General features: G+C 37.0%; 1 protein-coding gene across 1 annotated transcript in view; it reads left to right on the top strand.

The window, feature by feature from the left end:
* The first annotated feature begins 15482 nt into the window (after positions 1 to 15482).
* Positions 15483 to 20082, top strand: part of LOC127723410 (glucose dehydrogenase [FAD, quinone]-like) — a 33947-nt gene continuing 29347 nt past the window's right edge. Inside the window, exon 1 of the mRNA XM_052230038.1 lies at positions 15483 to 15526. The gene's annotated coding sequence lies outside the window, so the exon portion shown is untranslated. The remainder of the gene's footprint in view (positions 15527 to 20082) is intronic.

Raw genomic sequence — 20082 nt, 5'->3', positions numbered from 1 at the left:
CCCCACCCTAACTTTAAAAGTTAATCAAAAATTTCCTACGGCAATAATTTTTTCCACACTAGGTGCAAATGAAAGTTGGGACCCTTAGGCATGCTTGACTAAAAAATCCAGGTGGGGTATAGCACGGATTTTTTTTAAAATTGGTCCAAAGTTGGGGTCCGACCCCCTACCCCACCCTAACTTTAAAAGTTAATAAAAAATTTCCTACGGCAATACTTTTTTCCACACTAGGTGCAAATGAAAGTTGGGACCCTTAGGCATGCTTGACTAAAAAATCCAGGTGGGGTATAGCACGGATTTTTTTAAAAATTGGTCCAAAGTTGGGGTCCGACCCCCTACCCCACCCTAACTTTAAAAGTTAATCAAAAATTTCCTACGGCAATACTTTTTTCCACACTAGGTGCAAATGAAAGTTGGGACCCTTAGGCATGCTTGACTAAAATATCCAGGTGGGGTATAACACGGATTTTTTTTAAAATTGGTCCAAAGTTGGGGTCCGACCCCCTTCCCCACCCTAACTTTAAAAGTTAATCAAAAATTTCCTACGGCAATAATTTTTTCCACACTAGGTGCAAATGAAAGTTGGGACCCTTAGGCATGCTTGACTAAAAAATCCAGGTGGGGTATAGCACGGATTTTTTTAAAAATTGGTCCAAAGTTGGGGTCCGACCCCCTACCCCACCCTAACTTTAAAAGTTAATCAAAAATTTCCTACGGCAATACTTTTTTCCACACTAGGTGCAAATGAAAGTTGGGACCCTTAGGCATGCTTGACTAAAATATCCAGGTGGGGTATAACACGGATTTTTTTTAAAATTGGTCCAAAGTTGGGGTCCGACCCCCTTCCCCACCCTAACTTTAAAAGTTAATCAAAAATTTCCTACGGCAATAATTTTTTCCACACTAGGTGCAAATGAAAGTTGGGACCCTTAGGCATGCTTGACTAAAAAATCCAGGTGGGGTATAGCACGGATTTTTTTTAAAATTGGTCCAAAGTTGGGGTCCGACCCCCTACCCCACCCTAACTTTAAAAGTTAATAAAAAATTTCCTACGGCAATACTTTTTTCCACACTAGGTGCAAATGAAAGTTGGGACCCTTAGGCATGCTTGACTAAAAAATCCAGGTGGGGTATAGCACGGATTTTTTTAAAAATTGGTCCAAAGTTGGGGTCCGACCCCCTACCCCACCCTAACTTTAAAAGTTAATCAAAAATTTCCTACGGCAATACTTTTTTCCACACTAGGTGCAAATGAAAGTTGGGACCCTTAGGCATGCTTGACTAAAATATCCAGGTGGGGTATAACACGGATTTTTTTTAAAATTGGTCCAAAGTTGGGGTCCGACCCCCTTCCCCACCCTAACTTTAAAAGTTAATCAAAAATTTCCTACGGCAATAATTTTTTCCACACTAGGTGCAAATGAAAGTTGGGACCCTTAGGCATGCTTGACTAAAAAATCCAGGTGGGGTATAGCACGGATTTTTTTTAAAATTGGTCCAAAGTTGGGGTCCGACCCCCTACCCCACCCTAACTTTAAAAGTTAATAAAAAATTTCCTACGGCAATACTTTTTTCCACACTAGGTGCAAATGAAAGTTGGGACCCTTAGGCATGCTTGACTAAAAAATCCAGGTGGGGTATAGCACGGATTTTTTTAAAAATTGGTCCAAAGTTGGGGTCCGACCCCCTACCCCACCCTAACTTTAAAAGTTAATCAAAAATTTCCTACGGCAATACTTTTTTCCACACTAGGTGCAAATGAAAGTTGGGACCCTTAGGCATGCTTGACTAAAATATCCAGGTGGGGTATAACACGGATTTTTTTTAAAATTGGTCCAAAGTTGGGGTCCGACCCCCTTCCCCACCCTAACTTTAAAAGTTAATCAAAAATTTCCTACGGCAATAATTTTTTCCACACTAGGTGCAAATGAAAGTTGGGACCCTTAGGCATGCTTGACTAAAAAATCCAGGTGGGGTATAGCACGGATTTTTTTTAAAATTGGTCCAAAGTTGGGGTCCGACCCCCTACCCCACCCTAACTTTAAAAGTTAATAAAAAATTTCCTACGGCAATACTTTTTTCCACACTAGGTGCAAATGAAAGTTGGGACCCTTAGGCATGCTTGACTAAAAAATCCAGGTGGGGTATAGCACGGATTTTTTTAAAAATTGGTCCAAAGTTGGGGTCCGACCCCCTACCCCACCCTAACTTTAAAAGTTAATCAAAAATTTCCTACGGCAATACTTTTTTCCACACTAGGTGCAAATGAAAGTTGGGACCCTTAGGCATGCTTGACTAAAATATCCAGGTGGGGTATAACACGGATTTTTTTTAAAATTGGTCCAAAGTTGGGGTCCGACCCCCTTCCCCACCCTAACTTTAAAAGTTAATCAAAAATTTCCTACGGCAATAATTTTTTCCACACTAGGTGCAAATGAAAGTTGGGACCCTTAGGCATGCTTGACTAAAAAATCCAGGTGGGGTATAGCACGGATTTTTTTTAAAATTGGTCCAAAGTTGGGGTCCGACCCCCTACCCCACCCTAACTTTAAAAGTTAATAAAAAATTTCCTACGGCAATACTTTTTTCCACACTAGGTGCAAATGAAAGTTGGGACCCTTAGGCATGCTTGACTAAAAAATCCAGGTGGGGTATAGCACGGATTTTTTTAAAAATTGGTCCAAAGTTGGGGTCCGACCCCCTACCCCACCCTAACTTTAAAAGTTAATCAAAAATTTCCTACGGCAATACTTTTTTCCACACTAGGTGCAAATGAAAGTTGGGACCCTTAGGCATGCTTGACTAAAATATCCAGGTGGGGTATAACACGGATTTTTTTTAAAATTGGTCCAAAGTTGGGGTCCGACCCCCTTCCCCACCCTAACTTTAAAAGTTAATCAAAAATTTCCTACGGCAATAATTTTTTCCACACTAGGTGCAAATGAAAGTTGGGACCCTTAGGCATGCTTGACTAAAAAATCCAGGTGGGGTATAGCACGGATTTTTTTTAAAATTGGTCCAAAGTTGGGGTCCGACCCCCTACCCCACCCTAACTTTAAAAGTTAATAAAAAATTTCCTACGGCAATACTTTTTTCCACACTAGGTGCAAATGAAAGTTGGGACCCTTAGGCATGCTTGACTAAAAAATCCAGGTGGGGTATAGCACGGATTTTTTTAAAAATTGGTCCAAAGTTGGGGTCCGACCCCCTACCCCACCCTAACTTTAAAAGTTAATCAAAAATTTCCTACGGCAATACTTTTTTCCACACTAGGTGCAAATGAAAGTTGGGACCCTTAGGCATGCTTGACTAAAATATCCAGGTGGGGTATAACACGGATTTTTTTTAAAATTGGTCCAAAGTTGGGGTCCGACCCCCTTCCCCACCCTAACTTTAAAAGTTAATCAAAAATTTCCTACGGCAATAATTTTTTCCACACTAGGTGCAAATGAAAGTTGGGACCCTTAGGCATGCTTGACTAAAAAATCCAGGTGGGGTATAGCACGGATTTTTTTTAAAATTGGTCCAAAGTTGGGGTCCGACCCCCTACCCCACCCTAACTTTAAAAGTTAATAAAAAATTTCCTACGGCAATACTTTTTTCCACACTAGGTGCAAATGAAAGTTGGGACCCTTAGGCATGCTTGACTAAAAAATCCAGGTGGGGTATAGCACGGATTTTTTTAAAAATTGGTCCAAAGTTGGGGTCCGACCCCCTACCCCACCCTAACTTTAAAAGTTAATCAAAAATTTCCTACGGCAATACTTTTTTCCACACTAGGTGCAAATGAAAGTTGGGACCCTTAGGCATGCTTGACTAAAATATCCAGGTGGGGTATAACACGGATTTTTTTTAAAATTGGTCCAAAGTTGGGGTCCGACCCCCTTCCCCACCCTAACTTTAAAAGTTAATCAAAAATTTCCTACGGCAATAATTTTTTCCACACTAGGTGCAAATGAAAGTTGGGACCCTTAGGCATGCTTGACTAAAAAATCCAGGTGGGGTATAGCACGGATTTTTTTTAAAATTGGTCCAAAGTTGGGGTCCGACCCCCTACCCCACCCTAACTTTAAAAGTTAATAAAAAATTTCCTACGGCAATACTTTTTTCCACACTAGGTGCAAATGAAAGTTGGGACCCTTAGGCATGCTTGACTAAAAAATCCAGGTGGGGTATAGCACGGATTTTTTTAAAAATTGGTCCAAAGTTGGGGTCCGACCCCCTACCCCACCCTAACTTTAAAAGTTAATCAAAAATTTCCTACGGCAATACTTTTTTCCACACTAGGTGCAAATGAAAGTTGGGACCCTTAGGCATGCTTGACTAAAATATCCAGGTGGGGTATAACACGGATTTTTTTTAAAATTGGTCCAAAGTTGGGGTCCGACCCCCTTCCCCACCCTAACTTTAAAAGTTAATCAAAAATTTCCTACGGCAATAATTTTTTCCACACTAGGTGCAAATGAAAGTTGGGACCCTTAGGCATGCTTGACTAAAAAATCCAGGTGGGGTATAGCACGGATTTTTTTTAAAATTGGTCCAAAGTTGGGGTCCGACCCCCTACCCCACCCTAACTTTAAAAGTTAATAAAAAATTTCCTACGGCAATACTTTTTTCCACACTAGGTGCAAATGAAAGTTGGGACCCTTAGGCATGCTTGACTAAAAAATCCAGGTGGGGTATAGCACGGATTTTTTTAAAAATTGGTCCAAAGTTGGGGTCCGACCCCCTACCCCACCCTAACTTTAAAAGTTAATCAAAAATTTCCTACGGCAATACTTTTTTCCACACTAGGTGCAAATGAAAGTTGGGACCCTTAGGCATGCTTGACTAAAATATCCAGGTGGGGTATAACACGGATTTTTTTTAAAATTGGTCCAAAGTTGGGGTCCGACCCCCTTCCCCACCCTAACTTTAAAAGTTAATCAAAAATTTCCTACGGCAATAATTTTTTCCACACTAGGTGCAAATGAAAGTTGGGACCCTTAGGCATGCTTGACTAAAAAATCCAGGTGGGGTATAGCACGGATTTTTTTTAAAATTGGTCCAAAGTTGGGGTCCGACCCCCTACCCCACCCTAACTTTAAAAGTTAATAAAAAATTTCCTACGGCAATACTTTTTTCCACACTAGGTGCAAATGAAAGTTGGGACCCTTAGGCATGCTTGACTAAAAAATCCAGGTGGGGTATAGCACGGATTTTTTTAAAAATTGGTCCAAAGTTGGGGTCCGACCCCCTACCCCACCCTAACTTTAAAAGTTAATCAAAAATTTCCTACGGCAATACTTTTTTCCACACTAGGTGCAAATGAAAGTTGGGACCCTTAGGCATGCTTGACTAAAATATCCAGGTGGGGTATAACACGGATTTTTTTTAAAATTGGTCCAAAGTTGGGGTCCGACCCCCTTCCCCACCCTAACTTTAAAAGTTAATCAAAAATTTCCTACGGCAATAATTTTTTCCACACTAGGTGCAAATGAAAGTTGGGACCCTTAGGCATGCTTGACTAAAAAATCCAGGTGGGGTATAGCACGGATTTTTTTTAAAATTGGTCCAAAGTTGGGGTCCGACCCCCTACCCCACCCTAACTTTAAAAGTTAATAAAAAATTTCCTACGGCAATACTTTTTTCCACACTAGGTGCAAATGAAAGTTGGGACCCTTAGGCATGCTTGACTAAAAAATCCAGGTGGGGTATAGCACGGATTTTTTTAAAAATTGGTCCAAAGTTGGGGTCCGACCCCCTACCCCACCCTAACTTTAAAAGTTAATCAAAAATTTCCTACGGCAATACTTTTTTCCACACTAGGTGCAAATGAAAGTTGGGACCCTTAGGCATGCTTGACTAAAATATCCAGGTGGGGTATAACACGGATTTTTTTTAAAATTGGTCCAAAGTTGGGGTCCGACCCCCTTCCCCACCCTAACTTTAAAAGTTAATCAAAAATTTCCTACGGCAATAATTTTTTCCACACTAGGTGCAAATGAAAGTTGGGACCCTTAGGCATGCTTGACTAAAAAATCCAGGTGGGGTATAGCACGGATTTTTTTTAAAATTGGTCCAAAGTTGGGGTCCGACCCCCTACCCCACCCTAACTTTAAAAGTTAATAAAAAATTTCCTACGGCAATACTTTTTTCCACACTAGGTGCAAATGAAAGTTGGGACCCTTAGGCATGCTTGACTAAAAAATCCAGGTGGGGTATAGCACGGATTTTTTTAAAAATTGGTCCAAAGTTGGGGTCCGACCCCCTACCCCACCCTAACTTTAAAAGTTAATCAAAAATTTCCTACGGCAATACTTTTTTCCACACTAGGTGCAAATGAAAGTTGGGACCCTTAGGCATGCTTGACTAAAATATCCAGGTGGGGTATAACACGGATTTTTTTTAAAATTGGTCCAAAGTTGGGGTCCGACCCCCTTCCCCACCCTAACTTTAAAAGTTAATCAAAAATTTCCTACGGCAATAATTTTTTCCACACTAGGTGCAAATGAAAGTTGGGACCCTTAGGCATGCTTGACTAAAAAATCCAGGTGGGGTATAGCACGGATTTTTTTTAAAATTGGTCCAAAGTTGGGGTCCGACCCCCTACCCCACCCTAACTTTAAAAGTTAATAAAAAATTTCCTACGGCAATACTTTTTTCCACACTAGGTGCAAATGAAAGTTGGGACCCTTAGGCATGCTTGACTAAAAAATCCAGGTGGGGTATAGCACGGATTTTTTTAAAAATTGGTCCAAAGTTGGGGTCCGACCCCCTACCCCACCCTAACTTTAAAAGTTAATCAAAAATTTCCTACGGCAATACTTTTTTCCACACTAGGTGCAAATGAAAGTTGGGACCCTTAGGCATGCTTGACTAAAATATCCAGGTGGGGTATAACACGGATTTTTTTTAAAATTGGTCCAAAGTTGGGGTCCGACCCCCTTCCCCACCCTAACTTTAAAAGTTAATCAAAAATTTCCTACGGCAATAATTTTTTCCACACTAGGTGCAAATGAAAGTTGGGACCCTTAGGCATGCTTGACTAAAAAATCCAGGTGGGGTATAGCACGGATTTTTTTTAAAATTGGTCCAAAGTTGGGGTCCGACCCCCTACCCCACCCTAACTTTAAAAGTTAATAAAAAATTTCCTACGGCAATACTTTTTTCCACACTAGGTGCAAATGAAAGTTGGGACCCTTAGGCATGCTTGACTAAAAAATCCAGGTGGGGTATAGCACGGATTTTTTTAAAAATTGGTCCAAAGTTGGGGTCCGACCCCCTACCCCACCCTAACTTTAAAAGTTAATCAAAAATTTCCTACGGCAATACTTTTTTCCACACTAGGTGCAAATGAAAGTTGGGACCCTTAGGCATGCTTGACTAAAATATCCAGGTGGGGTATAACACGGATTTTTTTTAAAATTGGTCCAAAGTTGGGGTCCGACCCCCTTCCCCACCCTAACTTTAAAAGTTAATCAAAAATTTCCTACGGCAATAATTTTTTCCACACTAGGTGCAAATGAAAGTTGGGACCCTTAGGCATGCTTGACTAAAAAATCCAGGTGGGGTATAGCACGGATTTTTTTTAAAATTGGTCCAAAGTTGGGGTCCGACCCCCTACCCCACCCTAACTTTAAAAGTTAATAAAAAATTTCCTACGGCAATACTTTTTTCCACACTAGGTGCAAATGAAAGTTGGGACCCTTAGGCATGCTTGACTAAAAAATCCAGGTGGGGTATAGCACGGATTTTTTTAAAAATTGGTCCAAAGTTGGGGTCCGACCCCCTACCCCACCCTAACTTTAAAAGTTAATCAAAAATTTCCTACGGCAATACTTTTTTCCACACTAGGTGCAAATGAAAGTTGGGACCCTTAGGCATGCTTGACTAAAATATCCAGGTGGGGTATAACACGGATTTTTTTTAAAATTGGTCCAAAGTTGGGGTCCGACCCCCTTCCCCACCCTAACTTTAAAAGTTAATCAAAAATTTCCTACGGCAATAATTTTTTCCACACTAGGTGCAAATGAAAGTTGGGACCCTTAGGCATGCTTGACTAAAAAATCCAGGTGGGGTATAGCACGGATTTTTTTTAAAATTGGTCCAAAGTTGGGGTCCGACCCCCTACCCCACCCTAACTTTAAAAGTTAATAAAAAATTTCCTACGGCAATACTTTTTTCCACACTAGGTGCAAATGAAAGTTGGGACCCTTAGGCATGCTTGACTAAAAAATCCAGGTGGGGTATAGCACGGATTTTTTTAAAAATTGGTCCAAAGTTGGGGTCCGACCCCCTACCCCACCCTAACTTTAAAAGTTAATCAAAAATTTCCTACGGCAATACTTTTTTCCACACTAGGTGCAAATGAAAGTTGGGACCCTTAGGCATGCTTGACTAAAATATCCAGGTGGGGTATAACACGGATTTTTTTTAAAATTGGTCCAAAGTTGGGGTCCGACCCCCTTCCCCACCCTAACTTTAAAAGTTAATCAAAAATTTCCTACGGCAATAATTTTTTCCACACTAGGTGCAAATGAAAGTTGGGACCCTTAGGCATGCTTGACTAAAAAATCCAGGTGGGGTATAGCACGGATTTTTTTTAAAATTGGTCCAAAGTTGGGGTCCGACCCCCTACCCCACCCTAACTTTAAAAGTTAATAAAAAATTTCCTACGGCAATACTTTTTTCCACACTAGGTGCAAATGAAAGTTGGGACCCTTAGGCATGCTTGACTAAAAAATCCAGGTGGGGTATAGCACGGATTTTTTTAAAAATTGGTCCAAAGTTGGGGTCCGACCCCCTACCCCACCCTAACTTTAAAAGTTAATCAAAAATTTCCTACGGCAATACTTTTTTCCACACTAGGTGCAAATGAAAGTTGGGACCCTTAGGCATGCTTGACTAAAATATCCAGGTGGGGTATAACACGGATTTTTTTTAAAATTGGTCCAAAGTTGGGGTCCGACCCCCTTCCCCACCCTAACTTTAAAAGTTAATCAAAAATTTCCTACGGCAATAATTTTTTCCACACTAGGTGCAAATGAAAGTTGGGACCCTTAGGCATGCTTGACTAAAAAATCCAGGTGGGGTATAGCACGGATTTTTTTTAAAATTGGTCCAAAGTTGGGGTCCGACCCCCTACCCCACCCTAACTTTAAAAGTTAATAAAAAATTTCCTACGGCAATACTTTTTTCCACACTAGGTGCAAATGAAAGTTGGGACCCTTAGGCATGCTTGACTAAAAAATCCAGGTGGGGTATAGCACGGATTTTTTTAAAAATTGGTCCAAAGTTGGGGTCCGACCCCCTACCCCACCCTAACTTTAAAAGTTAATCAAAAATTTCCTACGGCAATACTTTTTTCCACACTAGGTGCAAATGAAAGTTGGGACCCTTAGGCATGCTTGACTAAAATATCCAGGTGGGGTATAACACGGATTTTTTTTAAAATTGGTCCAAAGTTGGGGTCCGACCCCCTTCCCCACCCTAACTTTAAAAGTTAATCAAAAATTTCCTACGGCAATAATTTTTTCCACACTAGGTGCAAATGAAAGTTGGGACCCTTAGGCATGCTTGACTAAAAAATCCAGGTGGGGTATAGCACGGATTTTTTTTAAAATTGGTCCAAAGTTGGGGTCCGACCCCCTACCCCACCCTAACTTTAAAAGTTAATAAAAAATTTCCTACGGCAATACTTTTTTCCACACTAGGTGCAAATGAAAGTTGGGACCCTTAGGCATGCTTGACTAAAAAATCCAGGTGGGGTATAGCACGGATTTTTTTAAAAATTGGTCCAAAGTTGGGGTCCGACCCCCTACCCCACCCTAACTTTAAAAGTTAATCAAAAATTTCCTACGGCAATACTTTTTTCCACACTAGGTGCAAATGAAAGTTGGGACCCTTAGGCATGCTTGACTAAAATATCCAGGTGGGGTATAACACGGATTTTTTTTAAAATTGGTCCAAAGTTGGGGTCCGACCCCCTTCCCCACCCTAACTTTAAAAGTTAATCAAAAATTTCCTACGGCAATAATTTTTTCCACACTAGGTGCAAATGAAAGTTGGGACCCTTAGGCATGCTTGACTAAAAAATCCAGGTGGGGTATAGCACGGATTTTTTTTAAAATTGGTCCAAAGTTGGGGTCCGACCCCCTACCCCACCCTAACTTTAAAAGTTAATAAAAAATTTCCTACGGCAATACTTTTTTCCACACTAGGTGCAAATGAAAGTTGGGACCCTTAGGCATGCTTGACTAAAAAATCCAGGTGGGGTATAGCACGGATTTTTTTAAAAATTGGTCCAAAGTTGGGGTCCGACCCCCTACCCCACCCTAACTTTAAAAGTTAATCAAAAATTTCCTACGGCAATACTTTTTTCCACACTAGGTGCAAATGAAAGTTGGGACCCTTAGGCATGCTTGACTAAAATATCCAGGTGGGGTATAACACGGATTTTTTTTAAAATTGGTCCAAAGTTGGGGTCCGACCCCCTTCCCCACCCTAACTTTAAAAGTTAATCAAAAATTTCCTACGGCAATAATTTTTTCCACACTAGGTGCAAATGAAAGTTGGGACCCTTAGGCATGCTTGACTAAAAAATCCAGGTGGGGTATAGCACGGATTTTTTTTAAAATTGGTCCAAAGTTGGGGTCCGACCCCCTACCCCACCCTAACTTTAAAAGTTAATAAAAAATTTCCTACGGCAATACTTTTTTCCACACTAGGTGCAAATGAAAGTTGGGACCCTTAGGCATGCTTGACTAAAAAATCCAGGTGGGGTATAGCACGGATTTTTTTAAAAATTGGTCCAAAGTTGGGGTCCGACCCCCTACCCCACCCTAACTTTAAAAGTTAATCAAAAATTTCCTACGGCAATACTTTTTTCCACACTAGGTGCAAATGAAAGTTGGGACCCTTAGGCATGCTTGACTAAAATATCCAGGTGGGGTATAACACGGATTTTTTTTAAAATTGGTCCAAAGTTGGGGTCCGACCCCCTTCCCCACCCTAACTTTAAAAGTTAATCAAAAATTTCCTACGGCAATAATTTTTTCCACACTAGGTGCAAATGAAAGTTGGGACCCTTAGGCATGCTTGACTAAAAAATCCAGGTGGGGTATAGCACGGATTTTTTTTAAAATTGGTCCAAAGTTGGGGTCCGACCCCCTACCCCACCCTAACTTTAAAAGTTAATAAAAAATTTCCTACGGCAATACTTTTTTCCACACTAGGTGCAAATGAAAGTTGGGACCCTTAGGCATGCTTGACTAAAAAATCCAGGTGGGGTATAGCACGGATTTTTTTAAAAATTGGTCCAAAGTTGGGGTCCGACCCCCTACCCCACCCTAACTTTAAAAGTTAATCAAAAATTTCCTACGGCAATACTTTTTTCCACACTAGGTGCAAATGAAAGTTGGGACCCTTAGGCATGCTTGACTAAAATATCCAGGTGGGGTATAACACGGATTTTTTTTAAAATTGGTCCAAAGTTGGGGTCCGACCCCCTTCCCCACCCTAACTTTAAAAGTTAATCAAAAATTTCCTACGGCAATAATTTTTTCCACACTAGGTGCAAATGAAAGTTGGGACCCTTAGGCATGCTTGACTAAAAAATCCAGGTGGGGTATAGCACGGATTTTTTTTAATATTGGTAAATTAGCTAATTAGTACTATCCCTGCACACCATACTTTGATTACTAAAAATAAACCCTGCGTGCCATCAAAACTGCGCGAAACCCATTGCTATAGTAAGAGAATGATTCGCTAAAACAGATTGGGCTAACATGAAAGTATTTAAGTACGAACGCAACTATGAATTCTTGTAGCGTAGAAATATTGTTACTTTTTAGGAACTATTTTACAGGATGCCGAGAATATGGAAAGCTATTTCACACAATATCGAACAAAAATTTTCTGATGGAAAAGTAAGAAAATTTGGCCAATATTTAAATAATTTCATTTTGTCAGTGTTGACAGTTGAAGTCTTAAAGCGCGCAGCACGATGTTGAAAGCACATAATACTGTTTTTAAAATATTGAACAGGAAATGAAATTTCAAAATTCATTGAATTATGTTTTCGACTGCTAAATTCAAGTTAAAACATGTATTGTTGTGGTTATATAAAACAAAAACGTTTTAGTAAGTTTGAATCTTATGCAACTTTTGGGTTTATAGACATATCTGAAAACTGGCTGCTAGCGGAGTGGCTGCTAGCGAGTGGCTGCTAGCTTGAGTCTAGCCAACATTACTTACAGACGAGCCGAATAGCCTTCTGTTGAATTTGGTGCATAAAAACATTATCAAAATTAAACGTTTCAATCTTTAATGTTAATGCTCCATCATTTGAAATGAATCCCCAGCATTTCATTTTGTATACATTACAAAATCTCATGTTTATTCTTTTTTTTCTATAATATTTTTCACCTTTTTCTCATTTATATATTTACTAGAGCATGACACTACTTATGTTTCGACAAATAAGTGATTTGTATTTTGGTATAAGAGTAAGCAGATTTGTAAAAGCAATTTTGATTATTTCTGAATCCTATATATTTATTTCAAGCGTATCCTATAGTTATGTGATGATTTATCTAAATACAAATTGTTCAAACTAAGTTTCTCCTGCTGTGAATACTTCGCGTCCACGTCAATTAAAGTGTCACAATCGGTTAAAACTACAGATCAGACGATTTATTCTGGTATTTTAAGATCTTTGTCAGCGAAACCAATTCATTATCACATGAATTAATTAAATGCCACCATGGAATAAAGGTGATCATGATATGATGAGTCTTTTGTAGATAAAACACGCGACTGGTGTATAAATTTATAAACCGGATATCATATATGACTATTTGTTATACTGTGACATGTTTACAGAATTATCTGTTTGAAGCAATAAAAGAAAGTTAAAATATTTGACACTGATGTGTTCCAAAAGGATAAAACATATTTGCAAATGATCAACAACTGGCACCTGAGCTGCCAGCATATCCATTTCTAATAGAAAAAGAAAATAACAGTCTTTGCTCTGTATTGTGTGTTTTATATACTCGAGATAATTATATATGAAATGTTATATTAATAAGCTGAAGAAATTATGTATGTTACTCTACATGTGCGGCGTTAAACATGTGTGTTTTTAATTACCCTGTTAATTACATAAATGACATATCCTGATAGTGTAGATGTCCATGTATTATTGAATATTATGAATAATGGAGGTAATGGATGAATGTCAATTAGACAGTGACAAATCAACACGCGCTTGTCAAATACAACTTTGCTTTTTTTAAATCACTTGATTAATAACGGGAACTATTAACATCTGTCATACATATGGGAGACTAAGCTAGCTATAAACACACGTTTAACAGACCATTTACTTCGGAAAATGATGTCTGTACCAAATCAAGAATATCACAGTTTTTTCAGTCATTTGTTGGTTGATATAGTATAGCATTTGGTTTAGTAAATTTATATGTACTTTCCTTTTATGAATTCGACTTGAAGTTCGGAAGTTTTATTATTACAATCTTTCTGTATTAAACCATCTATAGATTATGTTTTTGGCTCAACTTGTGCTCTGTTCCCTTTTTCATTCTACCTAAAGTAAATATGTATCTCGTAAGAGTAGAATATTTGCCATGTCTAAATCAGAACTGCGACCAAACCTTGTGGTCCAACGTTATTTTCACCAAACGACAATTATTTATTTCTTCTTCGTCGTGCAAATTGGAGCAAAATTGAAAGGGCTTATATTTTCTACTTGACAATGTGCATTCCCAAAGAGGAAAAGGGGGCGGTCAATTTACTGCGTGCACATTCATATTTGGTAATTTCGCGAATGTGTATCCTCCCGCGGGACAATGATTTAACTCTTGGTGATTATTCTATCAGTGATTTATTTAATAATAATGATAATAATAATAATAATGATAATAATAATAATAATAATAACAATAATGATAATAATAATAATAATAATAATAATAACAATAATAATACTAATGTCTCTTAACCAAGTTTGACCTTAAGGGGTGTTTTTTTTCTTTTTTTACTTAAATAGATTTTAAAAGTTGCAAATAAATTAACTTGTACCAAATACCTCATTTTAGGTTTGGAAATACATTTGTGTTCTCGTCAATCTGATTACAATAGAGATCCTCTGTTTCTTAGCATTGCATACATTGATCTGAAAACTATTCTTTCTACTTTCTGTTTGAAAGACCGTTCGGGGTCCTCTAGTGTTGTCGGATTAATACACACCTTCAAAAAATTAAAGGCTGAAATTTCATTGGCTGATGTAATTATTACCAGAACAGAAAGTAACACGGAGTGTTGCCAGATCATTGAGAGTAAAGCTTATAGACACAAGATCTGTTTTTTTTAATCAGACTGTTTTATTGCTAAGTTAAGGGTATTGACTCTGTCGGTGTTAATTTCGGTTCTTATGTATCTGTTACTAACAAGAAAAGAACAAACAGTTTAACGAGTTCACGCCGATGAAAACGTTCGGCTAAAAAACAATGTTTCTGGCGCATTCTATAACACAGCGTTCAAATAACAGTTTCAGGATCGATGATTATGATTGCGTTGGAGAAAGTAATTTTGCCAAAATTTGCAACTGAACTGTTTTTTTTTTCAGTTGAAATAGACCTTTAACTTAATTGGATAATAACTTAACTGCATTCATGTGCATCACATTTGATTCGTATTCAAAATACTTATGTGCAAATATAATTAGATGCTTCGTTTGAAACTTCTGATTTTCCTTTTGGATGCAAAATTAAACAACAAACAAAATAGAAACTTAACGGCTACTATAACAATGTGGTTATGTGGTCTTTTCTGAAACGGAAGTAAGAACGTAGCTGAATGGGGAAGTCTTTTTGGCTGTTTGTGGTAAATACGCAACCATGGCGGATCGTAATATGGGTTTGTTTAAGAGTGCAAGTGGCTGTTACAAACACACATTTTGCTATACAAAATATACGATTGTGTATACTGAACCTTTTTAAACGAAAGTCTAATTTTATATAAGTTGATCACGGTAAACCAAACTCTCATGTTATTGTTCCATTTCGTTCTCTTCCTATATAGATATAGATTTTTTGACTGGTTGACAACCTAAAATTTCTCGCAGTTTTTGTCGAGGTTTGTGTTGGCAAGTATATAGTTTTCTGTGTAGTGTTATATTATATCGTTGTCAGGTTTTCTTTGACTTGTGAGTTTTGAATTTTCTGTGGTATCTATCGGCATTTTGGAAACCGCGTTGTACATAACCTTCGTTTAACAATCAATTTGTGAGAAAAGTAATATGATGAATAATAGAGATTTATCAATTTGGTTCTCCATAATATGTGTGTTTTCCGATGCCTCATTAATTATAACCATTAACAAAAACACAAAAAAAAAAATTTAATTGTTATAACATGTTAAAAATTCATGCACGTACTTTAAATCGTTTTTAATTATTACCTATACTTAACATTTTCCCTTGGGCTTCACTGCAAGGACAATATCTGTTTAGGCAATAACGGTAGGATTTGCTTTCTTATTTCATTTTATCATTTTTGATCAATGTCTTTTACAGTTTATACATTTATTTTCCGTGTCAAGTATTTTTTATGACATATAGGTAAATGCTTTATTTAGATAACGTGCATGAAGAATGCTTAAGAATGACATTGTTATAAGTGTTGTTGACTTCTTTTCTGTTCTTCTCTTTTTAGTGACATATTAAGGAACGTTAAAAAATGAGTTATATATGAGATTGAGTACAAATAACCATAATTAAAGTAATTTGGGGGTATAGAAAAAAATTACAGAATTTTCTTATACTTTGTGGACTTAATTTGTGTTGCATAGTTATTGAAAAAATGCAATAAAATTTGAGGGTCACCGGCCATCCAAGATTTTTTTACCTCTGAAAATGAGTGCAAACAGGCTAATTTCTCAATGTTCTTTCATAATTATTTTTAGCATCTTTTGTTAAGAGATAGAGGGGCAATTACTGCTATTTCTCTACCAGTCATATTTTTAGGAAGAAGTGAATGATAGATATTTCTCATTTATAGATATGAAGTACCACAATTTTAAGTCTTAAAAACCATTGCCATAGACATATGTGCATCAGTAATATCTCAGATGTTAAATTCTCCAAAAGAGTATACCTGTATATTAAATGTGAATTCTTGATTCACTAGTAAATATTCAATTGATTCAAAGAAATGTCTTTACATATAATATATACATTTTTACGTCTTCGTAACAGACGTAACTACAATGTACTTATTCATATACATTGTTGCTGGCAGAATCTCTTAATTTCCTTCAAAGCTTTTTCACAACATAAACAATGTAGTACCTGGATTTTCCTAAAATTCCACAGTGACGCTTTTCCAATGAGATTTCAGGCCATTTGTTTAAATTTTTTAAATGCCTCACATTGTGTCATGTACAGACCTTGTTTAGCTGACTTTACAGTATGGACATTGCTAACTGTTGAAGGCCAAAGGGTGACTTTTAGTGTATAACATCATTGTTCTTTGGTCTCTGGTGGATATCTAAAGTAAACATAAGAAACTTTTTAACACTTCTTACATTTAAGAGGACATTGCAGATACTTAGGTCCACTCAATGAGATATTTAAGTCGAATGTCAGAGATTTCAGTCGACATGTCATATTAAACTTAGAAAAAAAAAACTGGTATCTTATTTCTTGTTTCTGTAATTTGGAGATTTGAGATACCAGTTTTTCTATTGTTTGCCATACTCCAAACATTAATCTATCAAACTAAAATGATACGTGTACGTTGTGTTCCATACTGTTTGTTTTTGCAAAATTAGTGACATAAGGATCCTACATTATGCAGATCCATAATAAAATTGAGAATGGAAACGGGGAATGTGTCAAAGAGACAACAACCTGACCGAAGAGCAGAAAACAACCTCAGGCGACCAATGGGCCTTCAACACAGCGAGAAAATCCTGCATCCGGAGGCGGGCTTCAGCTGGCCCCTTAACAATAATGCCTGTACATTGTATGTCAGATGGTATATGCATTTAAATGTAGAAATAGCACAAACTTTCATTCCATGATGTATGTTTGTACATAATTTCAACACTTTTATGAATCCGATATAATGGCCTTTATTGACTGGTTTACCACATAATTTCGCTGTTGCTACATGCTCAAATTGGATATTGTTTATGTTAAAAGTACATTCATTGTGTGAAGAAGAAAATTTTGTACCAAATAACATTTTGCCATTTAGCGTAAACATATAACTTTAATTGTATAAGAACTATTTGTCAGCCTGATTTGAATTAATCTTCATTGTAGACTTTTTAATTCTGTCCATGAAAAGATAAAACACATATTGGTACATGTATAACTTTATCAATTATAATTAATTCTGCAAAGTGAATACCATTTCAATCAAATAGTGAATAGTTTAAAATTTGTTGTTTAATATGAAACGTCAACCTACATTATAATATTCTACACCGCTTGATATGTGTCTAGTTTTAAACGACTAATTATAATTAACAATTTATACTTGTTTGAAACAAGTTTCCCAGGATTATAACCAAATGCTGACCAGTCAGTTTCCCAGGATTATAACCAAATGCTGACCAGTCAGTTTCCCAGGATTATAACCAAATGCTGATCAGTCAAAAGCAATATCATAAAAAGAGGCCTAATAAGCTATAAAAATAAAAAAAAAACATTTGATGACAAGATAGATTCTCCTGCTTGTTTGTTTTTTTTTCCTAATGAAGATTCTGCAGGATCAAATAGGAGGGTCTGGATGAGTTTTAAAGAATAGAGATTAATGCATGTAATGTGCACATTAAATAAAGATAGAAAAATAGACAAAATTATAGACTAATGGGGTATTAAATTATAAGGTATACAGAAAAATGGGAAATACAAAATAAAGAATAGAGAAAAATAGTATAAAAAAAATTTAATGGTGCTTCCATAAAATGTATTTTAACAAGTTCATGTTCTTGGCCAATTAACATACATATTTAATTTCATTATATAGAATCTCTGTGAAATGACTCAGTTAACAGGAATTGGTGCGGAAAAAAAACCAACATTATTTGCGAAACAAATCCATCTGACGACTGGAATCGGGACAAAATCACCTGCATTCGAATATTCCAGGTTGCAACAAGAAAAAATGAAAATTCTGTTTGCAAAAAACCTCCTACTTTTCCCCATCAATAACTTATTGATGTGACAGTAAAGTAAATAGTAAATATGAATTATGATTATATTTAATGTGTACATAACACTGCAGGGAGATAACTCTGTAAAATTCAGCTGAACGTTTTTTAAAATCACGTTCTTTTTTATGGAAATATTAAGCTTCTCAAAGATCAAAATTAGTGTTTGTCAAACTGCTATATATCCAATGAAATTTTTCCGATATAGTGTGTGGTTCAAGTTTTTTGAAATTTTTCTATTTTTGTCAAAGGGTCAAAGTAAATATATTGTCAACATTTTATGAAAATTAAACGAGCCAAATTAATTTTAGTCAAGGTGTTTGGTACCACCTTAAGGAAGGAAACATAAGTTTTTTTTTGTATATAATTTGTATAAATCACGTTTAATATTAATATCACAATTTAGATAAGGTTTTAAACAGAATAACAAAATAGTTTTTCTTTAACATACTTAGCTAAAGAACATGTTCATGTGATGTTACTATTATACATTTTAAGCTATCTTATTCGTCCCTTACATCCCAGCTCCTTTGTTCTACCAGGGGTGATCTGAGCCTTACATCCCAGTCCTATTGTTATACTTCATAGTTTCTATTTCTGAAACAAGTGTAAATTGAATAGATCTATTGTTACGAATAACAATGGATTTTGACCACAGGGTGTGACGAGTGGGGTTTCTGGAAACCCCTTCTTCTACATCCCACAAACAAAGTCCATTGTTATTCGTAACAATATAAATTGATTATTTTTTAAATAGCATGAACATAAGAAATTACTAATAGTGTTCACTACAAATTGCTTCATGATATTAAAAAAAACACATTTTATGAAATTCCAATAAGCATCTATAGTATGGAATACAAAATTAATTCTTTAAATACCCTTTTGCTTGAAGGTATTTTTTTTAACCCAGTCATATGTCTCTATACTAAAGCATTGTTCTTTAAAAAAAATTGGAATTTTTACTCTAACTGGATGAAGAGATGTCTCATTGGCACTCATACCACATCTTCCTATGTCTATTTGAATGGTTGGACCCCCCCCCTTTTCTCTTGAGTTTGGAACCCCCGGTTGGATCAGCCCCTGAATGCCCCAAGAAAGGGAGTTCCTCAATATCAAATATTATATGTTGAGCGTGTCTGGTAGTCGGATTTCTAATGCAGACACACCTATCTATCCCTTAGTATGTTCGAATATGAATGTTTGTTTATTCTCGAGAAGAGGAGGAGGGGGGGGGGGGGGGGGGGGGGCTTCTGATTTTGATAAAATCGTAAGATATAAAATACAGTTATGATTACCTTTATCTGTTTATTTAACTGATACAGGTAAGTACTTTGGGTTATAATATTGCCTTTATCTTTAGTCTCTTCTACAAAATCCAACGCTTGCCACAAAATGTCGTCCGTCTTATACCCGTCCATATTGACAATTGTATACCAGGAGCATGATGTATTTTTTGTTTGTAATAAGAATACACGAAACAGTCAACCTTGACCTGCTGGTCCATATAAGCACATGGATTTAACGGGAATATGCAAAACAACTTGACATTTGTAAAATATACTCACTTGTCAAAGTTTGAACGAAGATAACCAAAAAAAGGTTACTAGTGGGGTTTCATGTAATAAAAAAATATTCTTATAAATCAGGGTTTGATATTGTCAATACATATGCTATCGTTTTTTTTTTTCATTTAATAATCAATGTTAACAAATATAGGGTTTAGAATGGAGTGTAAGTTAGTTATACTCCTCGGGATACGGCGTGTCTGGATAAGAAACCCCTCCGGCCTCCGGCCGACGGGGTTTCTTATCCAGACACACCTATCCCTCGGTGTATAACTATTACGGATAAACC

The sequence above is a fragment of the Mytilus californianus genome, unplaced genomic scaffold, assembly GCF_021869535.1.
Source record: "Mytilus californianus isolate M0D057914Y unplaced genomic scaffold, xbMytCali1.0.p SCAF_13, whole genome shotgun sequence".
Classification (NCBI taxonomy): Eukaryota; Metazoa; Mollusca; class Bivalvia; order Mytilida; family Mytilidae; genus Mytilus; species Mytilus californianus.
Note: the sequence above shows the minus strand (reverse complement) of the source record. Positions and strands in the feature narration are given on the sequence as shown.